The sequence below is a fragment of the Lactuca sativa genome, chromosome 4, assembly GCF_002870075.4.
Source record: "Lactuca sativa cultivar Salinas chromosome 4, Lsat_Salinas_v11, whole genome shotgun sequence".
NCBI classification, from domain to species: Eukaryota; Viridiplantae; Streptophyta; class Magnoliopsida; order Asterales; family Asteraceae; genus Lactuca; species Lactuca sativa.
Window position 1 is genome coordinate 177,559,541 of NC_056626.2, and position 23,524 is coordinate 177,583,064.

Here is a 23,524-nt window from a genome sequence, read left to right on the forward strand (position 1 = left end):
AGGAGTGTCAAGAAAACTCAAACCATAATCCAGCAGTTGATATTGCATCTAGATAACCTGAGAACAACAAGCAGATGCAGCAACATATTCAACCTCAACTATAGAAGTGGACACAGTTTGTTGTTTCTTGCACTGCCATGAGATCAGTCTGTCTCCTAATAGTTGACATCCAGCACTTGTAGATTTCCTGTCAATGTCACAACCTCAATAGTTGCGGTCAGTAAAAGCAGAAAGATCAAATTCATGATTTTTACGATACCAGAGACCCAATTTAGGTCTCCCTTTATGATATCTAAATATTCATTTTACAACAATTAAATGAGAAAAGTTTAGGATTATCCTGATGGTGAGCCCATTGACTATCACACCCCCAAACCAGACGGCGGAAACGTCCGGGGATGGAGGACTTCATTTGTAGTATCACAACACATGCATCTTAGTAATCAAAGTACAAACAACCATTGTATTTAAAAGTATAATATTTATATGTGTTCAATCATTTCATATTGAAACCAAAATAGTTATACAAAAGAAGAAGATAAGACTCATAATGGCTCCATCTTCTCAAAAAGCTCGGGGAGTACATGTTATTATTTCCCTGAGAATACAAGTAATTTGAAAAGAGAGTATCAACAATAAGTTGAGTGAGTACATAAGTCTTTATGTTTGCATGGGTGTCTTTTTATTTTGAATATGAAAAATGTTCTAGAAAATCCCATATTTTATGTGGTATGTGAAAAGTAGTTTTATTCCCATAAAACCATTCTATTTGTAAACCAATGTATTTGTAATACTTGTAACTGAGAGTGTGCTTGGCTTCACCAGCTGTTATTGAAAACTGTAGTATACCATTGTACTTTGTATTTTGTAAACTGGTACTTTGAGGATGTACTTACGTTTAGTTGTTTATACACTAACGTGTTGTTAATATCTTTTTAATGAGTTATTATAGCCATACTAAGACATGAACGCCTGAAACAAACGCCTTGGGAGCGTTTAAACTGTTGATAACAATTGCCACTCATTGGCGTGTATGTCTAACTGCAGCTAGCAGCCTGAGTGCGGGGTTTTCATTCCCGATATAGATCTACACACAACTTGTTTCGATCCCCGGACAGGAGATTCTGGTTATAATGTCAGGGCTTTACCTTGGTTTTCTAAAATGAATTAAACAACCTGAATCGAATGTCTCATAAAAAGTATATAAACGTTACATATATATTAGATGTGAAAACCCAATCATTCTGAAATAACTGATTGATAGTATGTTCTTGAATTAGTATTCCGAACATGTATTTGATAGGTGCAAACCCTTGTTTTGTCTTGAATCAAAACCTTGTTTCATGTAAAATAGTGTGTTCTAGTATACTTGTATCATGAATAATTATTCTATGCATCATAAATTATACCTATTATAATTTATAAGTACTTTACGAATTGGTAAATAACTATTTTTGCATGTAATCCTTTGCTCAATATGTTACAAAGGTTAATTAAACATAATGAAATGACTTTTATATTTATATACATACACAATTTTATATATAATTAAAAGTTAAACGACATTCGGACAAATAACCGGTACTATAAGTCCACATCTAAACAAGGAAAAGGACCTACAATAAGTTATTAGTCCTAAGCCTTTTAAATCTTATATATATATATATATATATATATATATATATATATATATATATATATATATATATATATATATATATATATATATATATATATATATATATGCGGATATGAATATTTGGGAAAAATATAAGTTTATAAAAGAGTTCAATATTTGGAGTATTTTTGATGCTTTAAAATCGTTTTATCGTGATTTGAAATCATTTATTTATAACACAAAGTTGTTGTGTTATACTTGTATTCCCCCCCTTAAAACAGTAGAAGTTATGAAAATACGGGGGTATGAACTCACATGATAGGTAGTAATTCGGACAGAGTTTCGTTTCACGAAAAGGAGTTTATTTGTCGAGAAACAGGCCCAAATCGGGCAGAGTTTTGACAGGAGAGAGGTTACTTCTTGGGAGTTTCAAGGCTTGCTTCGGGCTCGAGTCTTGATACCGGGGCTTTACAGGTTGTATATGAGCTTAGGGGAGTCGAAAATGTGAAAGAGAATGATTTTTTGGGTGAAAACTGAAAAATTTCGGAAGCCCTCGCATGCCTTATATAGACCGAAGCCTCGGTTCCGAGGCTTATGCGAGGCTGACAGCTTGGGAAGGGAGGCAACTTCGGTTCGGAGGTGGTAGGCTCGGATTGGACCAGACCTCGGTCCAATGGGAAGAAGACACGTGTGAAGAAGCGGGTGCGAGGGGCGTGCGTGGGGCGTCTCCGGTGTGTCTCATGCAAGGCTGTCCGAAGCTTAGTGGACCGCGGAGTTGGTCCAATCAGAAGACGACACGCGAGGCTTCAGTCCAATCAGCAGCCAACACGTGGAGGCCTCGCATACGAGGGTGACGTGGCATTACTGTTCATGCGAAAATTCCCGGTTTTTCTATTTTTCTTTATTTTTGTGCCAAAAACTTGTAAAATTCATAACTTTTGCATACGAACTCCGTTTTTGACGTTCTTTATATGCACGCGTAGTTAAAATTATACTCTACGACTTTCGTTTAGACTTCGTCGGCTAATTTTGACTTTATTTTTAATATTATTATTTTAAACAGACCGGGACGGGAATCCGTTATAAATTCATAACTTCTTCATACGACGTCCGTTTTTGTCTGTCTTTTTACCGTTGTACTACTAATGACGAGACGTTCAATTCTCGTTTAGGTTGTGTTGGCTGAAAACCAATCGATCTTTACTTCGAGTTTTTAGCTGTACACTGCTATACTGAAATTTAGAAAAATCATAACTTCTTCATACGAAGTCAGATTTTGGCGTTCTTTTTATGAAAGTTCTCGGTTTAACATAAACTACAACTTTCATTTAGATTTTTAAGGCTAAAAAGCTTTTTATTAAAAATTCAGTTTTTACACTGAACAACGTTTTGCCGGTTTTGTCGCGGATTTTCGATTGGCCATAACTTCTTCGTTATAACTCGGATTTTAGTGTTCTATATATTTTTGGAAACCTTGTTACAATCTCTATCACTTGGTTTATCCCAGTTGAGATTATTTAATAATTTATTTTTGAGGGTCAATATGTAAATATACACAATATGCCAAAATTTCTCTTTATTAATTTAAAAAGAAGTACAAATTGACCTACACTATTACATAGGTTTGAAATAACGGTTTGTTACATTGACAGACTGTAAAGAATATATCTGGTCTGCTAGAAGTCAGATACATCAGAGAACCGATCATGGAGCGATATAGAGTTTGATCAACCGATTCTCCATCCGGATCTGATGTCAACAGAGGTCGTTCAGCCATGGGAGTAGAAGCAATTTTAGCATCCTTGAACCCAAATTTCTCCCAAATGTCATCAACATATTTGCCTTGTCCGGCTTGTACACATGATTTGGAAATTTTGAGTTGACAAAACCTGGGGGTTAATTAATATAGATTTCCTTTTTTACTTCTCCGTACAAGAAAGCAGTTTTGACATCCATCTGATATACAGTGAAACCCATGTAGGAAGCGTATGCTAAGAAGATACGAATTGCTTCCAATCGATCCACGCGAGAATATAACTTTGTGTAGTCAAGACCTTCTATTTTCCTGAAACCAAAAACAACCAAACGCACCTTGTTTCGCATAATCACCCCGCTATCATCTTGCTTGTTGCGAAAAACCGATCTTGTGTCAAGAGACTTCTTTCCTTCAGGAAGTTCTACCAGTTGCCAAACCTTCAGCTTCTCAAATTGATTCAGCTCTTCATGCATGACATCCACCCAACTTGGTTCATTAAGAGCCATCTCAATGTTCTTTGGCTCGATTTGGGATATGAAGGACGAATATATATAATCGTTAAAATATCTGCTCTGGCTTCTGGTCTTGACTCCATCTGCCAGGGAACCTATAATATTTTCAATGGAATGGCTGCACTGAACCCTTGAAGAAATCTCATGATCCACCGCTTGCAAGGAGACTAGAAGATTCGTGATGTTCCCTACCCTGCCTATGGCTGAATCACTTCTATCCGATGATCGGAAGTCGTATGAAGTATTCGCTACATACTTATTAGGAATTCTCTCAGGAAAGAGAAAATCCGTAAAAGTAGAAACAAAAGTTTTTGCAGAGTAAGAGATGACATTTTCAGTAGAGGTGACATTTTCTTCTAGAACCAGTGAATCGTCATCCTTTTCCGGAGATTCAACAGGTGTGTCATCATCTACTGGTAGGAGATCCGGAGTGCCATCATTCAAGCTTGTAGTTTCCTCCTGCAGTATCAATGGCTTGATAGGTTCAATAATGATCTCTTCTTCTTCATCGTCCCTAGTTGATCCACACGAGTTTGGATGGGTACCTGAAACATTATTAGAAAACACATAAAAAGGTTTAAACAATTCAGCATAATCAAATAGCCAGTGAGCATCAAAGGACTCCATGATCTGCTTGGTAGCTTTAGTATAGACCCGATAAGCAGTGCGTTCAACATACCCGACGAAATAACAGTCATCAGCCTTTTAATTGAACTTTGTAGTGGCTTCAAGATGAAGAAAAGTGCATTGAACTTTGGAGTGGCTTCAAAAATTTCTACCATTTGTGACCATACAGGATTTTATACGGAGTCTTCATGTGACGTTTACTGATTAGAATCTGTTTCTAAACATAACATGTTGTATTTATGGCCTCAGCCTAGAAGAACATCGGTAATTTTGAGTTACAAAGCAATGTTCTAACAGTGTCGATTAGGGTTCTATTCCTTCTCCCAGCAACACCATTTTTTTGTGGTGTGCGAGTCGCACTGTATTGATGTTGCACCCCCTTTTCAACACATAAATGGTCCGAAATAGCATTCTTGAATTTTGTCCCATTATCGCATCGAATGCGTTTCACCTTCTCATTGGTCTGATTCTCAATCAGGACGATGAACCTCTTGATCAGCTTTGTAGTCTCACTCTTGTTCTTCAGAAAGAAGACCCAGGTAAAATGTGAGCAATCATCTATTAGAACTAGACAGTACAAGATTTTGTTGATGCTAAGAACATTGATTGGTCCAAAGAGATCCATGTGAAACAATTGAAGAAGTGTGTCGATTGAGTTGACCAGTGTGGGCTTGTGCAGTTTTCGATGATGCTTTCCCTGTGCATAGGCCACACACTACTCGAAAGTGACAAAATATTTATAGGCAAACCTCAAACAAGATCATTTTTGGCAAGATGATTTAGATTCTTCGCATTTGCGTGACCAAAGCGATGATGCCAGAGTATAACATTTTGTTCATAAGTCTTTGAGAACAGACAAGTAACGTTCTCCGGGATGTTGTGATTCATGTCGATGATATAGGCATTGTTTTGACGTTCTAATCTCACCAATATCCATTCTTCTGGTATGACGATACCAGGATTTGGAATTAAACACTCCTTCTTGATGAAATAAATTAAGAAGTCTCTATCGCAGGTTTGAGAGACACTCAACAAACTATGTTTCAGTTCAGGAACAAGGTTGACGTTTTAAAAATTCAACACACCATTTGTAACGGTCCCCATTTGAATGATCTTTCACTTTCATCCTCCCGAAAAGAACACATAACCACCATTAACGTTTTGAATGTCATTAAGTTGGGATATGTCTCTTGTCATGCACCTGAAACAACCACTATCAACTTACCAAGGTTTGATGATATTCCTCCATAGCTTTTCCTGCACAAGTTGCGGGATTAATTAGTTTTGGGAACCTAGTCCATCTTGAAACTGGGTTGACCATTACTATTAACTCGGGATACTCTTTCCCATACCATATCCTGTTTATGAAATAATGATTTGGACGAAAGGACTTTGGGTACCTATTAGTGATTTGGTTTATGTACTTTCTTATTGAACTGAATGGGACCTTTTTCACTTGGCTTTAGTATGGGACTACCTTTCAATTTAGGCATGTATTGTAAGTGTGAGCTAGAGGTCGACCCTTGAGATTACTTTGACCTCACCTGATTTGGTTTGGTTGAGCCATCTCTCGAGTCAGTTTTCGTTTTGTCCTTGAAGGCCTGATTCTTGGCCTTGTCATCATTCCAATTGTTATTACGGGGATGTAATCTTGAAGGATTTATTGTGGAAGATCTCCTCCTTGGCACGTTCGTCCATCCGAATTCAAAGAAGGGAGCATATGAATGATGTGGACAGTTTCTAGCAATGTGACCTGGGTCCCACTATCAAAACAAGTAAGTCTTTTTAAGAAAGTGTTATTGGAGCTTGATCCTCGCCCAAAAGAATCTTGTTTCAAATGATTTCCACATGCACATTTACATTTATCAAACTCTTTCACGACCTTATGTGGCTTAAATTTTTCAAAAACAGGACTATTTGAATTTGAATTAAAAGCAACATCACCATAATTTTTAAAAGAAGCCAAAGCAACATTTTTAATATCTTTGTTTACACAATTATTTGAAATAGAAGAAAATAAAATGTTAGTCCTTGGAAGGTTTTAAACAGAGCAAGCATTATTAATGTCCTCCTTGTCCTCATCTTCCACTAATACTTGATCTGCACATGAGGTAGAGACATCAATATTGTTCACCTCAACACTTTTAGTGGGACCGGATTGTTCAGTATTAACTTAAATCGATACAGGGGGCTGGCCATATTATGTAGGTTTTTCTATTTCTATAGTCTCAGAGGCAGAAACATAATTATCATTAAAAGATGGTGGAACACTATGATAACTTTTGTGGTTATCTTTCCATTTTAATTGTTTTTCTATCATAGATTCAACTATCTCACTTGACACAACAAATTTATTAAAGTTAAATTCAGCATCTTTAAATTTAGCTTTTAACGCATCAAGTTCAGCAGTTAATTTGGCAATTTCCTATTTATCATAACGATGGTGAACACTTTTAATGCTATATTCCTCCTTAATCCTAATTAAATCTTTATTTTGAGCATCTAGTTTTTCTTTTAGAGGCTTGTTTACTTTCTTAAATTTCATATATTTCATTTTTAAGATCAAAGACTTCTCTAACTAATAATTCATTTTGCTCACGATATTTATTAACTTTATCTACACAAGATTTAGAGCATGAAACTTCACTAACCTCTTTGGTGGTAGGAGTGGTGGAGGCCATGAAAGCGAACTGCAACTCCAACATCTTCTCCTCAGCCAAATCTGCATCCTCACTATCTTCAATCTGGGAAAGATTAGCTCTTCCATCTTTAGTAAGATTGAGAGCCTGTATTTGATCTTCCCATGAAAACTGCTATACCACCATAACATTCTCATTATTCAGAGGCGCTTATTTGTTGTTTCCAGTTGGAACCAAAGCCCTCTCAGCATTATTCTCCACTCTTGGCTTGGTGCGCTCACGAGCAAAATGACATGCCTTGTAAATATTGTAACACCTCAACTTACTCTTGTTGAAGCCCACATTCTAATCCACATTCACTCCACAGTTATTCTTTTCAGTTCGCTGATTGAACTTATTTGCCCTGAACAATGCCATAGCAATTTGCCATGATATGTCCATCTCTTCAACATCCTGAGGGTGAATTTGATCGAGTTCTCCAATCATAACTGGAGGAACTAATTCACCAGCAACAAAGGCACTGTCCCAGTTCATGAATCCATCCATCATAGCCATCTTTTCATCAGCTCCTTTAGCAGCAGCTGGAGTCTGCAAGGTAGATTTGGTGGTGGAACTGGACGTGGAAGAGTTGGGAGATGCCATTGGTTGACCAAAAAATGATGGATCATGATGCGATGGTACAACTGAAAATGCATTGTTAGTAGATGCTCTTAAGCTTGCAGTTGAGTAAGAATTGACATGATTAACTTCTCTCTGCTTGTCATCCATGTCACATGCCTTGATGATAGCCATCACTTCAACAAGAGATAGTTTGCTCAGGTCCTTTGTCTTCTTGATCACATACACATTCATATCCTAATTCATAGGAAGTGAATTGAGCAGTTTCTTATTTATCTCAGAACAGGACAACACAATTCTAGCAGTGCTCATTCTTTGTTGAGAGTAATAAAACGTTGCAACTAGACTTCTAGAGCCTCCCCAAGAACATGATTAAACATGTTGAATCTTTGACGAAGCAAATCCTATCTGCTTTGCTTCATATCCTTATTCCCTTCATACACCTCAATTAAGGCTTCCCATAAAGCCTTAGCAGATTTATACTCCCGGAAACCTTGAGCAATGTCAGGGGACAAAGCCATAGTAAGAATAGCCAGGGCTTTCTCATCATCTTCAATCTTGTTGAAATCCTCATTAGTGTAGTCCTCGATTGGCTTATCAATCGTGGTTTTAGCTTCATCATCCGGAGTGGTTGTCATCTTGACTGGATCTCTCAACAAGCTTCTCCACACTTTGCTATCCTTCATCTTAACATACTTCTCAAATCTAAATATCCACTCAGGAAATCCATCAGTGGTTAGCAGCCGGGTAATTCGAGTTGTTGTTCCCGTAACCGAATCAAAATCACTTTGCATTGTTGAAAGAGAGGTGTTGTACGAGTCCATTCTAAACCGAAAAGTATATGATTTAACCGAAAACTACTAGGTTTGACCGAAAAGTCAAAAAGTCAAGACTGTTGATGGAAATCCCGTTGACCGAAAATTTTGTTTGACCGAGATCGTTAAAAATCAATTGTTTGACCGAGAATGCTATTTCTTGGCCGATAACTCTTCCAAGCCGAGAACCCTAAAACCTAACCGAGAACATGAATTTTGCCGCCGATAACGTCAAGACCAATTTTGATCAAAGTCTTTAATTTACTGAAGAACACGAAGAACAGCATCAATGATATTCGACAAAAAGAACTCAAAAACACCAGAAACTCCAAGAAATGTTTAATATTCTGCCAATTCGATTGATACCAATACTTGCTCTAATACCAATAGTAAAACCACGATCGATGTATCAATCAAAATCACTAGATTGGTGCGGAATCCTAATCAAGTGAATGACACAAATAGTAAATATGAAATAAGAACATGATGTTGAATCTTCAATGCACACTATATTAATCAATAGTACAGTACATAAGACTCTCTATGTCTCTCGGTTCTCTCTGTCTCTCTCAAAAATCGAAAATCAACAACTAGAATGACCAACCCTAAACATAGCCGAATCAAGACAATATATATACCTAGACCTAATTACAAAGGCCCAACCTAAAGCCCAACTAACATCTCTTAATGATTTCGATCCAAGCACCACTGAATTCATGGTGTTTTCGGTCCTAGACCGAGAACTCTAAAATCTAAGTAAAGTAAAGTATAAACCACAAATCATGTCCTAACATTTTTGGAGTTACGAAACTCCTGGAAATCGCATTTAAAGTTTTGCGTCTAAACGGCTCGCGGGGTCCGTTTTCACGATTTTTGTAAATATTTTTGCTAAAAATATTTTGAGTATAGAATTAAATAATGGATCATAGTCTAAGTTTAAAAATGTTCTCGAAAATCCTGTAGGCAATGTTTAAGTGCCACAATGGATTAAAACAGTTTATGCAGAACACGTAAGACTGGTGTTATATCGGTTTGGTTTCTTAAAACAGTCGTATCTTTTGCATACGAACTCCGTTTTGGATGTTTTTTATATTTTCGGAAACAGGGGAGCATGTACTATAATATTTTAATGTTTGCTTTTCTCAATACTTCTTAATGCAATATTTCAGATTTTCAGACACATTAATCAGTGATGTAGTTTAAGTGGTTTAATTTGGTTGATAGTTTACACATTTGGAAGTAAGGTATCATCTAACATCATATAATAATTGAAGTGGACTCATTTATTTTACATTAGATGCAATAAAACTGAATGAGTTAAATTACAAACAAATTTACTGTAATTTAGTCGTTCGTAGTCTATGCCCTAAAGTCTGGGATGTCACATTACCTCCCCGTTAAGGGAATTTCGTACTGAAATTATTAAGTTCTAGGCTACTTTGTGCTATTATTAAGTCATTTCACTAGTGGAGGGAGCATCTCTGAACAAGTGTGGATACTTCTGTTGCATTTAAGTCTTTTGATCTCCCAATCCATGATATCTACTGGTTCCTCCACGAAAGTGAAGATTGGAGTCAACCTGGATCTCATCAAGTGGAATTACGGGGTTTTCATCGGCTAGACACTTTTTGAGATTACACACGTGGAAGGTATCGTGTACCTTGTTGAGTTCTTGAGGTAGTTTGAGCCTGTAATCTACCACATCAACCCTTGTTAGGATTTCGAAAGGTCCGATGTGATGGGGGTTTAATTTACCTCTTTTTCCAAACCTAATGACACCCTTCCATGGAGCAACCATTAGAAAGACGTGGTCTCCTACTTTGAGTTCCAATGGTTTTCATTTGATGTCAGCATAGCTATTATGTCGACTACATTCTACTTTTAATTGTTCCTTTTGTTTGAACGATCTTCTCCGTTATTTCTTGAATGATTTTAGGACCAATAGTTAAGGCATCTCTAACATGTTTTCTAGCTAGTTAGGTATCTCCAACTTTTATCCAACATATTGGAGTATGGCAACCACGCATTACCGAAGTCTATTACATAGGCGTGGAGCACGATTTCTAGGGTTTGCATTGTTCTTTCGCTCTGGCCATCCGTTTGAGGTATGTTGTACTCATGTTTGGTTTTTAAGGGGGTGTAGTTTGTGCCATTTATATTAGAGTGTCTAGATTATTATGCAATAGATTTATTTAGTTGCATCAATATGCATCCTAACCCTTGGTGAGAGGTGTCGTAGACTACTACAAGTCTTCTATTCCTTTTTGAAGAGATAAAATTAGTGCAGTGCACAACAATTTCTTCAACTTTGGGAAGACAGACTCTTGATTGTCTCCCCAATCAAACTTTTTGTCTTTCTGGGTTAGTACGGTGAGAGGATTGGCTATGTTTGAAAAAAATCTCGATGAATCTCTGATAGTAACCTGCAAGCCCTAACAATTGGCATACTTCGGTTAGTGTTGATGGTGCTTTCCAATTCTTAACCGCTTCAATCTTTGAATGATCGACATGAATCCCTTTACTGATGACCACATAACCGAGGAAATGAACTTCATTAATCCAAAACTCACATTAAGAAAAATTTACACAAAGTTTCTCTTTTCCTAAGGGTTCAAGGATTAAATGCAAGTGTTGGCCATGTTCTTCCTTGGTTCGTGAGTATATCAATATGTTGTCAATGAACATGATCACTAATTTATCCATGTAGGGTTTACACACCCGATTCATAAGCTCCATGAATACGGATGGTGCGTTGGTAAGTCCAGATGGCATAAGTAGAAACTCATAGTGACCATATTTAGGTCGGAACATTGTCTTTAGAATATTCGTCTCTTGAACTCTAAGTTGATGATAGCCGGATTGTAGATCGATCGTTGAGTAGTAGTAGGATCCTTGTAGTTGTTCGAACAAGTCATCGATCCTTGGGAGTGGATATCGATTTTTGATGGTGAGCTTATTCAACTCTCGATAGTCGATGCACATCCTGTACAATCCATCCTTCTTTTTTGACAAATAATATCGGGGCTCCTCATGGAGAGAAGCTTGGTCGGATAAAGCATTTTTTTAGAATTTCTTAAAGTTGACAGGATAGTTCTTGCATTTTTTTATGGAGCCAGACGATTAGGAGATCGTGCCATTGGTGCTGCACCCGGGATTAAGTCAATTCGGAATTTAACCTGTCTGACTAGAGGTACTCGAGGTAGATCTTTTAGAAATAGGTCTGGGTAGTCGCACACTTGCGGTATGTCTTTGATTTCCTTACCATTGTCTTCCATATCTGCCATGTGGGCTAAGAAAGCAAAGCAACTCCTCTACAAATACTTCATTGCCTTCATGCAAGTGATGACTCTCTTTTAGGCTCTTCCATTCCTTGTCTTCGTAAATCACAATGGTTTCGACGTTTGGTAAGGGTAGTCGAACGACTTTTTCGCATCAATAAACCTCCTTTCGATGTGGTGATGACCAATCCATTTTGATGATCACATTGAACTTCCAATGGTCATATGAATTAGACTGACGTGAAAGACGTGATTATTAAGGTTGAGAAGACAAATGGTGAGTATTTCTAAAGTGTTTTATTATTGGGCTGATTTGACATTTCTGTTCTGTAAGTTTTATTAAGTTTGTAGAATATAGGTTTTATTGTGTTTCTAAAACTATGGTTAATAAGTCTTATATCATTATCATTATCAAATCATATAGAAGCATAAACATTGTTGATGTGAAACATACCAGTAATCACAATTGGGTCCTTGTGAACATTTCTTGTATCGATCACTATGTTGTTCTTTTGCCACCCTGATTCTTCAATTTCAGGCAGTCCTTCCTAAAATGCCCTAGTTGGTTGCATTCGAAGCAATTCTGGCTTCCCCCTTTTGCAGTGGTTGATGTTGTAATGGTTGGGGTCTTTCTGCAGTACCTCGAGATATGACCTCTCAGGTTACAGTAGTTACAAATTATCTCTATGTGATTTCCGACATGGTGGAAATTGCATTTGGTACAATGGGTTAAAGTCCCAGAGTAGGACTTGGACGAAATGGGAGTGTTGGTAATTACGGAATAGACAACCACATGTTCTGGTTTGGGCTTGAGGAGTTTCAAGTTCCCTTTGGACTCCTTGTGGTACTTTCATTTCGTACCCTTCACCTTGTTTTGCTCCATTTGGTGGGTTGTGGTGCTCAGACGGAGATATTGTTTAGTCAAATGATAAGCCAATTGTTTAGCACTATCAAAGGTAGCGGGTTTGAATGCAACAACCAGACCTTGAACTGGAGGAGTTAGCCCCCAAATATACATTTCCATCTTTTTATTTTGAGTTTACTATACCCGGGCAGAGGTTGGCAAGGTAGTTAAATCGGGAGGTGTAAGCAGTAACTTCTGACTCTTTCATAGAAAGGTTTAACAATTCTTATTCTAGGGCCATAATTTCTTGTCGTGGACAATACTCCTCGATCATCATCTGTTTCAGGGCTTCCCAAGAAATGGCATAGGCTACATCAATTCCTATATACTTGGTATGGTTTTTATACCATGTCAGGCGGAATCCATTAGCTTACAAGTAGCATATTTAACACGACAATCATTAGCACAAGAGCTGATATGGAACACTGCCTCCATCAACTCTATCCAACGGGATAGACCAATGACTCCTTCCGTACTGAAGAAGGATGGGGGTTAATAGGCTAAGAAATCCTTGTATGAAAAAGATATGGTTTTTTTGTTAAAGACTGGAATACTGTCATTACTTCCACCGTTCACGGAAGATTCATTTCGGCCAGCCTCATACGTAGCTAACTATTATGTCTTAACACTAACACTGTGGCAATCCTTTGTGAAATCATGGTTTACGTTAGTGTTGAGTCCATTCTAAATGTTGGGTGAACTCGTGGATTCCTTAGAAGGCCTTTATCCTAAATGTTTTAGAAAAAAGGCACACTTAAGTTGTTTATATAACTTAATCATAAATAACCATATAGGAATTACCACTACAAGAAAACGCAATTTTGCTACGGAAGGAATCTGTTGCGAAAAGCTAAAATTCCGTTGCAAAAGACGAATAGTGACGAAATTTGCAACGACCTATTTCCATCCCTAAAAACGCCACAGTGAGGGGTTTGCAATGGAAATGATAATTCTGTCGCAATTGTGACAACGGAATGAAATCCGTGGTAGATGGTATTCCGTTGTGTATTCCGTAGTAGGTTTCCATCACAAATTCCGTGGTAGTTCTTCCGTCATAAATTATGTTGTAGTTAATCCCTAGCAAAATCCCTGATGATGAATACTAGCAAAATTTGCGGTGATGAATTCCTAGCTAAATCTGTAGTGATGAATCCCTAGCTAAATCCGTGGTGATGAATCCCTAGCTAAATCCGTAGTGATGAATCCCTAGCAAATTTTGTTTGATGACTTCCTAGAAAATTCCGTGGTCATGAATCCCTAGCAATTTTAGTGGTGTATATTTTATAAATTATATCCAAATAATTTTGTAGTAATATATGAAAAACAAAAAAAAAACCAAAAAAATCATAACCATCATATCATAAAATAGCAAAATAATTATTTATTACATTGAAAAAAGAAAGTTGCTACTCTAAAATACATAATCTTCAATAAACATATATCAACCTACTACTCTTGTTGTTTTGTAAAGCCATTAATAAGATCCAATGTTGTTTGAAGTTGTTTTTCAAGATACCCGACCCTTGCTTTGTTTTCCCCTTGTTAGGCGTTCATCATTTCTTTAAGCTCTTCGTTTTGTTGTTGTTTAGCAACAAGCTCCCTCATTTCTTCTATTTCATCATTTTTTTTTCCGAAATACCTGTTTTACCATTCCTATTGGGAACTGACTTTGCAAAAGAGCCTAATCCATAAAGTCTTCTTTTTTTTTTTTTTTTTTATCATGACCACCTACAACAACATAAAATAGCTTGTCCTCCTCAAATTTAACACCTTCAGTTTCCAACTCTTCCTGTTTTTCTGTACAGGTCGCCTACAAAATAAAAATATTATAAGTTAAAAGATATCAAATTTAGGAATGATATTATGTAGTATCTACAATATAAAATTTAAGTTAAACTGAATTGAATATTACATGAATTTGTCTATCTTTTTCATTTGTGAAAGTGACTCCATCATGATTCTTAGTGTGTGTATACATGAACAATTCACTATAGGGTGGCTCTTGTCCTAATTTCCTCTTCTGCATAAATACCATATAAAAAGTCAATATACAGATAAACATATGCAAACATTGATACGATGTATCATTTTAAAAATTACCAAATCAGAATCTATCTTCAAATGACATGCGGATCCAGCGCTATGTGTGGGTTTTGCTACTCCATCAGCCACACCGTTACGTCTATTCTTCTTGTTTTGCTCATATTTTAGCTGGTATTCTTCTGTATTCCATTTTAATTTCCAGGAGTTCCAGACATCCTGTGGAATATGAGCTGGTTTAAAGCCATGTTTGTTTCTTTTTGGGCTCCTCATATTGAAGAGATATTGACCATAACTTTGTGCCTATTTCCTTGCCCAAGCTTGCCTCACCAGCGAGTTTATTGTCTCATCCCAACAACATTTTTTTCTACACATTAACAGTAACACCGTAAAATTTCAAACAAATTTTCACATTTTAAAAACAATTTAATTTACAATATTATAAAACACATTGTTTCATATATTCAACATAAGTCAAAAATCCCAAGATCATAACATATAAATAAAATTATGCGTGTGGGTGTGTGTACTGATCATGTCGGCACCTTCCTGCGATCCTCACTAGTACCTGAAACACATAACACAAAACACTGTAAGCACGAAGCTTAGTGAGTTCCCCAACATACCACATATAACACATATTAGCCACTCAAAGCTATAACTCAGGTGGGCCCTTCGGCCCTAACTCTGTGGACCCCCCTGCTCCTAGCTCTGTGGACCTTCCGGTCCTAACTCTGATATACTCATAGCATAAATCACATAGAAATAATGCAGTGCAACACATCACATAGATAGCATACAAGATACTCTATCACATAACTCTGGTTACCTACTCAAGGTAAAGTATAGTGAGAAGACTCACTTCGGATGTCTCGGTAATATCTCGCTCACGTAAACACTGATCTAGCCTCTGCCTAAACACATAAACGATCATCTCAATTAATAACGGCTCTCCAGGCTATACTAGATCCTCACATGTCCTCTAAGAAGGCTAAAAGACCATTTTACCCTTCAAACAGTCCACAAGTCCAATTGTTGACCAAGCCATAAAAGTCAACAAAAGTCAACGATCAACCCTTTGACCAGACTCGCCGAGTGCACAATTGTGACTCGGCGAGTTCAGTCATGAAGTCAAGTCCTCTAAATCCCCAATGACTCACCGAGTCACTTCCCAACTCAGTGAGTCACCAACTGTGTGATTCACGGGGAAAAACTATCCTTCTCGCCGAGTTTGTTCTTGGACTCGGCGAGTTCATGCCATGCTCAAACTCAGATGACCTCCTGAGGTTAGATCTGTTCCTCTAATCCATATATCTGACCTTCCCAAGCATGATAATTACGTAAAGTTCAGATCTTGATGATCATGCAAAGGCCCAAAGGCTCTATCTGGGGAAATAACCTCAAATATGACATCCTAAGCTCATGTCTCCTAATATTAATCATAAAGATCAAAGGCTTAAGGTCTCTGGACCTCTTTGGATCCAGATCCAAAGCCTCATCATGAGAAGGGACCAAATGCTCATCAAATCAAGCCTCTCAAGGGTCTAGAAAACCGTAACTCCAAAGGTTAACACCAAAACTGAAGAAGGATCGAATCTATACCTCAAATATGAAGTCACTCATTCTTATTTGATAGGAAACAACACAACTCCTTTATTGGTTATGGGTTCATTTTCCGAAGAATGCAGGACTTCTTCCTCTTCCTACGAAACTGCAGCTGATGGGGTTTTTATCGCCTTTACCGCTTATTTAGAGCAGCGAGATTTTTAGTGGCTAGGTTAAAAGCAATTAAAGCACACCCCTTCATTGATAAAATCTCGCCGAACATGCCCTTTGTGTCCACACTTGAAGCATTTCAACCTGTGCCATGTAAATCTTTGGGTTCCTCCACAAATTACATAGATTGGGTGGTCCTCTGGACCGTGAACACTTATATTATCAACAAAAAATTCCTTGGCCCCTATTGGCGGAGCTGGCTCCTGCATTTGTTTCCTCTTCCCTGGTTGTTTATCCTGATTTTTGTCTAGTGTCGTTTTTGTGTTTTCCTCAATAAGCCGAGTAGTTGCAATCCGCTCCATAAATCTGACAGTCAGCTTGTTAGTGATCCAGTCAATCATTTTAGGGAACTCTTTTATGACGGCTTGAGAAACCTAGGTCGAAATCCAGTCAGTAGTCCTATGGCATTCGATTCAGTTCCTGACCCAGCATTCTGCTTCGTAGGGGTCCCCATTCTCTTAAATTCCACAGAGTCTTCATCGCCTATTCTAGTAGTCCTTTGTTGCAAATAGGTTCATAATAAACTAATTCCTTCTCTCCATGAGACAACCACTTAATACATAAGTCACCTTCCTTCATGTTCTAATGTGGTACAACTACATTATGGCTGGTAGCAACTCTAGTTGCTAGTTGCTTTGCCCCAATAAAGGTTTGTAATCATTCTTGATCATCTCCTTCTTAAATGGCTAAATTCGACACTTATGCTGGACAACGCTTTGATAAACTAGCTTACTTACGCAAATCCACTTTATTCGTATTCGATCTTATATGGCCATTTGAGCATGAATCTTATAGTCACACCATACCATAGGTAATGACGAAATTAAAACAAAACGAATTTATAGATTTAGCCACACTATCTACCTAACTACTAGTGCCTTATCAAATTTGTGACTCTTCCTAATCCGAGTGCGAGTAATGTGCTTCAGGTAGTATAAGCCTCTACAACCTTTCACACCTACTCATAATTGTCCCAAGAATTGTCTCGCAATTTCCATGTCACTACCAATACTACACACGATGGCCGCTAAACATATATATATATATATATATACACACACACACACACACACACATATATATATATATATATATGTGTGTGTGTGTGTGTGTGTCCCATGAGCACAAATAATAGGTTTTCCTAAACTCCACTATGAATTTTCATCTTTACTGATTCTCTATCTTATGAATATATGCCCTATATTGCATATATTAAACTTCATGGGCTTTCCTTCTAAGATTCCTTTTCACTTCACCCTACTATTAGTTGAGGAAGAATTTCTACCAATACTAACTTATTATCTGATGAATACGATTTTACGCGGCTAAAATCAAATAGCCTATCGACTGAAAGCTCCGAAACTACAACAGTTGGACTCAGACAAGAGCTGCGCAATAACGCCAAATCAGGCAATCTAAAACTATTTAATTTCGATAGTATACAATCTAATGTAATTATCAGATAACTAACTAATACCAATATAGGTTCTAAGAAGCAAATAACAATCCAAATTCCTAGGCTATAAGGCATCTTAAGCATCAGGCAATTCTAACTATCAATTCCTGAAAAGATCCCTAGCCTACAGACTAGCACACAGTTCTAAAATTTCACATATCAGCAATCATAACAAATATGAATATTTTGGGAATCACTTTTTTTCTGATCTGTGGCTGACTGTACGCATCTCATTCTTTCATTTTTGTTTTATTCTTTTGATGAAAATATTTATTAATTACTCAGATCCTTAGTTAGTGTCAGGAATCACATGGGTGTTCATCCAGTTCACTCTAACTAGGGATCTGATACCAACTTGTAACGTCCCAATTTTCAACCCCAAATTTTCATTTTCCTTTATTAAAATATATCATAGTGTAATTACATTATGCATAAACATGTTTCGAATGAGCGAGTGTACAGTCGAAGTTTTCCCTTCTTACAAGTCGATGAAGTACTTGAAAAACATTTACAATCAACTAGGTAAGCACGAAGCTTACTGAGTTCCCCAAAATATTATATCCCACATTACATATATAATGCATACATATAACGGCCATCATCATAAAGTTGGTCCGCCATTTTGCCTTCAGCAGGAAGTTGGTCCACCCTTTTTTCCTTCAACATATAGTTGGTCCACACTTTGGACTTTAACATAATGCCAGTCCGCCTGAGTCTATTGGCCTTCAGCACGAGGTTGGTCCGCCCTCAACTCCCCATATAATATATCCACACACACACATTTATTTATATATATATATATATATATATATATATATATATATATATATATATATATATAAAAGACAAACAGTTCAACATGACAGGTAACTAACCACTCTAGTTAGGTGGCCTAATTGCATACAACATGAAAAGTATATCCTAACGTACATTTAATATATACCGAAGCACATAATATAGTGAGCAAACTCATATGGACCGTTATTCAAACAATTGACAGTTATCTGGGCGATTCTACTGGCAAACCAATCTAACAAGCAACGCCCCTAACAAGTATTCACCTATAATACTATAACTTATTAATTCCTGTGGCAATTTGGTAATGAAAGCTAGATCTTTCACTAATCCAAATGAATACTGGGAGTTCTATGAAATAAGGATCAACCATGCAGGACAGTTGGGAGGCATGATCATTTCAGCATATACCTTTTCTGAAATCCAACAACCAAGCCAACATGACCTTTCTAGAAACCTCTCTTGTAAGTAGATCAATCAGTATTATAACTGGAAATATTGATAAACCTTATTTACACATTCATAATAATGAATATGAATACAAAAATAAGTTACACTTAAAGTGTAGTAAGTGTAGCCTAACTTATAGTGAGTTTGTAGCGAAAACTAGGATTTTGCATGAGCAGAACTCTGGCCTGATCACCTCATTTCTCGAACAATTGGAAATACATGAACCTTGCTAAAATGCACAAGAAACTCGGAAAAATCAGATTTAAGAGTAGAAGAAAGGACAAAGAGGTTTGGAGTGAAATAGTGAGGATAATGAGTGATTTTGAAGCAACTTTTAGAATTCTAAGGAGGTGCGCTCTATGCATCTTACTCTATGTGTCGCACATCTTACAGTGAGCGTCGTGCCTCCGAGCATATGTGTCTCCATCAATAGCATGCCATATGTTGTCACTTGGTTCATCCACATCCCACCCTTCTAGAATATGACACATTTCACTCTCATGGAACCACATGTCTTGTCCATATCTTGCCACATCGCCTTATCCCTTGGAGGAGTGGGTGGTCGACCATGCGATGTGGCGCACTCTGGTGCCGCCATATCACCAACGCAAGTATTTTCTCTCAGATCTTCGGACGGACATGACTTTCCCATACGAGCTCCATTTTCAACGTTCTTTATATCCCTTGAATCCTCTCGACGAGCTCTATAACTTTCAATAAAGTCTCAACCACTAATTCTAAATCTAACTAAAATACATATTTAGACCGGTTTAGAATGTTAAAGTCCGTGCAAAATTCATATCTCCTTTATACGAATTCCATTCTTGACTGTCCTTATATCGACGATATCTTCAATTCTGGTTTAGATTGTTTCGGCTAACAATCAACCGATTTGAATTTCGATTTCTCTATCCGCACTGATGCATTGAAACTTCGAAAAATCATAACTTCCTCATACGAAGTTAGGTTTGGACGCTCTCTACATGCACACTCTCAGTTTTACAATCACTACAAATTCTGTTCAGATTACTTAGGCTAATACGCAATTTATCTCTTATTTGTATTTTATGAAATGCATAGCCGTGTCGATTTAATCGTCAAAATACGAAGAAGCATAACTTCTTCATGCGGAGTCGGACTCGGGTGTCCTGCTTATCTACAAAAATCTTATTGGCATTTTCTACATGATCATGATAATTACTTTGGCTAAAAAGTAATATAGCTCTACTTCGAATTTTATAAACAAGAATTTACATTGAGTTATATTAGAGTAAGAAAAATAGGATGTTACACATATGATTCGAATATAGGATCAATTACATATGCTATGATAATCAATTATTCTAATTTTTCAAATTCCTTTAGCATTGTGTGAAAAACAAAGGATTATAATTTTGTGTGACTGAAGTTGTTAAAGAACTGTCAAGCACATTTTAAGATTTACCAGAGACTGCTTGCTTGTGGATAGTTTGGAGTATGATATTATTAGGACAGACCATAGTGACATGCTTTTGATTAAGATGGTTTTTAGTCAGAATTGATGGTAATATGGGAATATGGAAATTTTTCCATAATAGGGGGTCCATATAAAATCTACATGCCAGTTGGAAACTTTAATGCAAGAGAAATATTCAAGGAGTGTATCTTGAATTTGAGACTTCACAACCATGTAATTATCTCAAGTAACAAGTTCCAGTGAAACATTCTTCAATATCGAAGGCTCAGTTTCTGTAACTTTAGAACCTCGACATCACAAAAGATCAATGCATGTAAAGATGAAATTCCACTACATCTTAGATAATGATAAGAATTTGGAATTGTGAAATGAGCATCATTGGAGTAATGTCTAGTCTATATGTTCACAAAGGAAGGACCATAGAGAGGCATAATATGCATGTTCATAACTTGCCATGACTGATGTTATTTAATTCAAGTGGTTAGTTGATTACTCGAAACATTATATAATGAATAAATTCATAATTGTTATATTGATTAAATAATATGGATTTATTTATGTTCAATTGGTATGATACCATAATTAATTAATTTATTATTGTGTTTCACTTTGCATGTTTTACTTCCCTGAATAATTTAAGTATTATTCATAATTCCACAGCCATTTATACTTTTGGTAGTAAGTAGTGAATTAAGATTGTCATGAATCGATTGTGGATTGTCAATAGGGATTGGACATTGCATACGAATTGCTGCAATATTCATGAGTACTTGTAAATAAGGATTTTAAGTATTGGATAAACTCATGCTTAGAGACTACTTCAAGGATTTAAGCACGAGTAATTATAAGACAATTATATCTTCCATTCTTCAAACAGAGATATATAAGTCATATTTTGCAAATCAGTTGTCCATTGGTTTACTCCAACACATCTCATAACTGGGTGATATAAAGTGTAATTCCATGCATGATTTGGTAAGTAAAATGGATAATTATATAGTAAAAATTTTAGTCGTTCCTTTTTCCTTAAAAAGAAAAAGCTATATCTTTGGTACCCTCAATGAATTGAGTTGATCTATGAAAACCAAGCGTCTGATTCAGACTAAATATATGTGTTCGATTTTGTAGTATGATTTTGATCACAAATTCGGAAATCAGGAAACGTAATAAAAAACATGAGGTTGATCATTTAATCCATGACTCTATTCATACGATATCTTGTAGAATGAAGGAATAACTAATCACTTATGTTAGGGCCAACATTTAATTTGAATAAAAGTTCGATAGTGGCTTTGGAAAGCACACTTTGTGTAACAATCCAAAATATGAAGGTAAAATTTTCATTTTTAAAACAACCAAAACACCCATTTATCATTTACTAAAACACTGAAAGGTATTTCATAATAAAAACACTTATCAGTGTACAATCCCAAAATCTCAAGGTTGCGGAAAATATCGGTGTATGCGGTACGATCAAGTCGGGTCCATCCCTTTCGAACCGGAAGTACCTGAAACCATAAACAACAACTGTAAGCACCAAGCTTAGTAAGTTCCCTAAATACCACATACCATACATAACATATGAGTCATACATATCAAACATGCAATAGAAGATGCTATGTACCAACCACAATCTTGTCATTATGCCACGAGCCGTATCATGGTCTTCATTGCCACGACGGGGACCAAAACCCTAGGTCTAACAGACAAGTGCCAGGAGCCACCTCCTGGTCTTCCATGCAAGCATAACAAACACAACTAGCATACAATATACACCTACTTATCTACTTAACTACCAGAGTCCAAACTCTAGTCTTGCATACAAGAATTGTGAGGATCCACCTACTAGTCTTTCATACAAATTCTAAGGGCCGCATCTGGTCTTCCTATAATAAATAAACCAATAGGCTGGCATTGGATCCTTCGACCCAATTGCATAGCGAGGAGACTCATATTGCACTGCTGAAAAGACCATTATACCCCTTACCTAATATGGCCCAAGACTAATGCTAAATATTCAATCCAAAAAGGTCTGCAAACCAGTTAACCATCCAAGGCCCATATATGGCCCAATTTTCCAAATTGGACACAAATCCCTTCATGAGCCTTACCCTAAGGCCCACCATTTTTCCTAGTCCAAACACCTACATTCATATGGCCCAACAATGCCCCATAGCAATTAAGCCCAAAAGATAGCCCAAACCTATAGCCCAAACATGTAAGGCCCAACAGACCGAGTATGTAGGGCGTACTCAACACGTACGCGCATCGTACTTGCTTAAAGGCTTGTACGCTATGCGTACCTGCTTGTACGCCCAACGTACTCACCCCTTTTAGGCCAAAACTTATTTCAACACTTAATCCCTTAACACAAAGCTTCAAAACATAGATATGATTTCCTCGAGCTGGATTATCACTTAAAGTTGCTAACTTTACGCTCATGCATGGCTAAATGAAGATCCTAATCTTAAAAAGGATATAATAAGTGACTTAATGCATGCATGTGACCAAAATCCAATAAATCGTGCACCTTTAAGCTTAAGGAGTCCAATACAAACTCATGTCTAAAAGGACAAGCCCTTAAAACGTCTTAAATCTTCCATCAACCCAAAAAGGACCAAAAGCATAACAAAATAAGCTATAATGAGATCTAAACATCTACAGGCCAAGTATTAAACTTGATACCTCAGAAAGTTTGCACAAAAGTTGATAATTCTGGATCCAAAAAATTATCACCAAGCAAGGCAACTTCAAGCTTCACTACGTCCTTCACAAAGGCAAAAA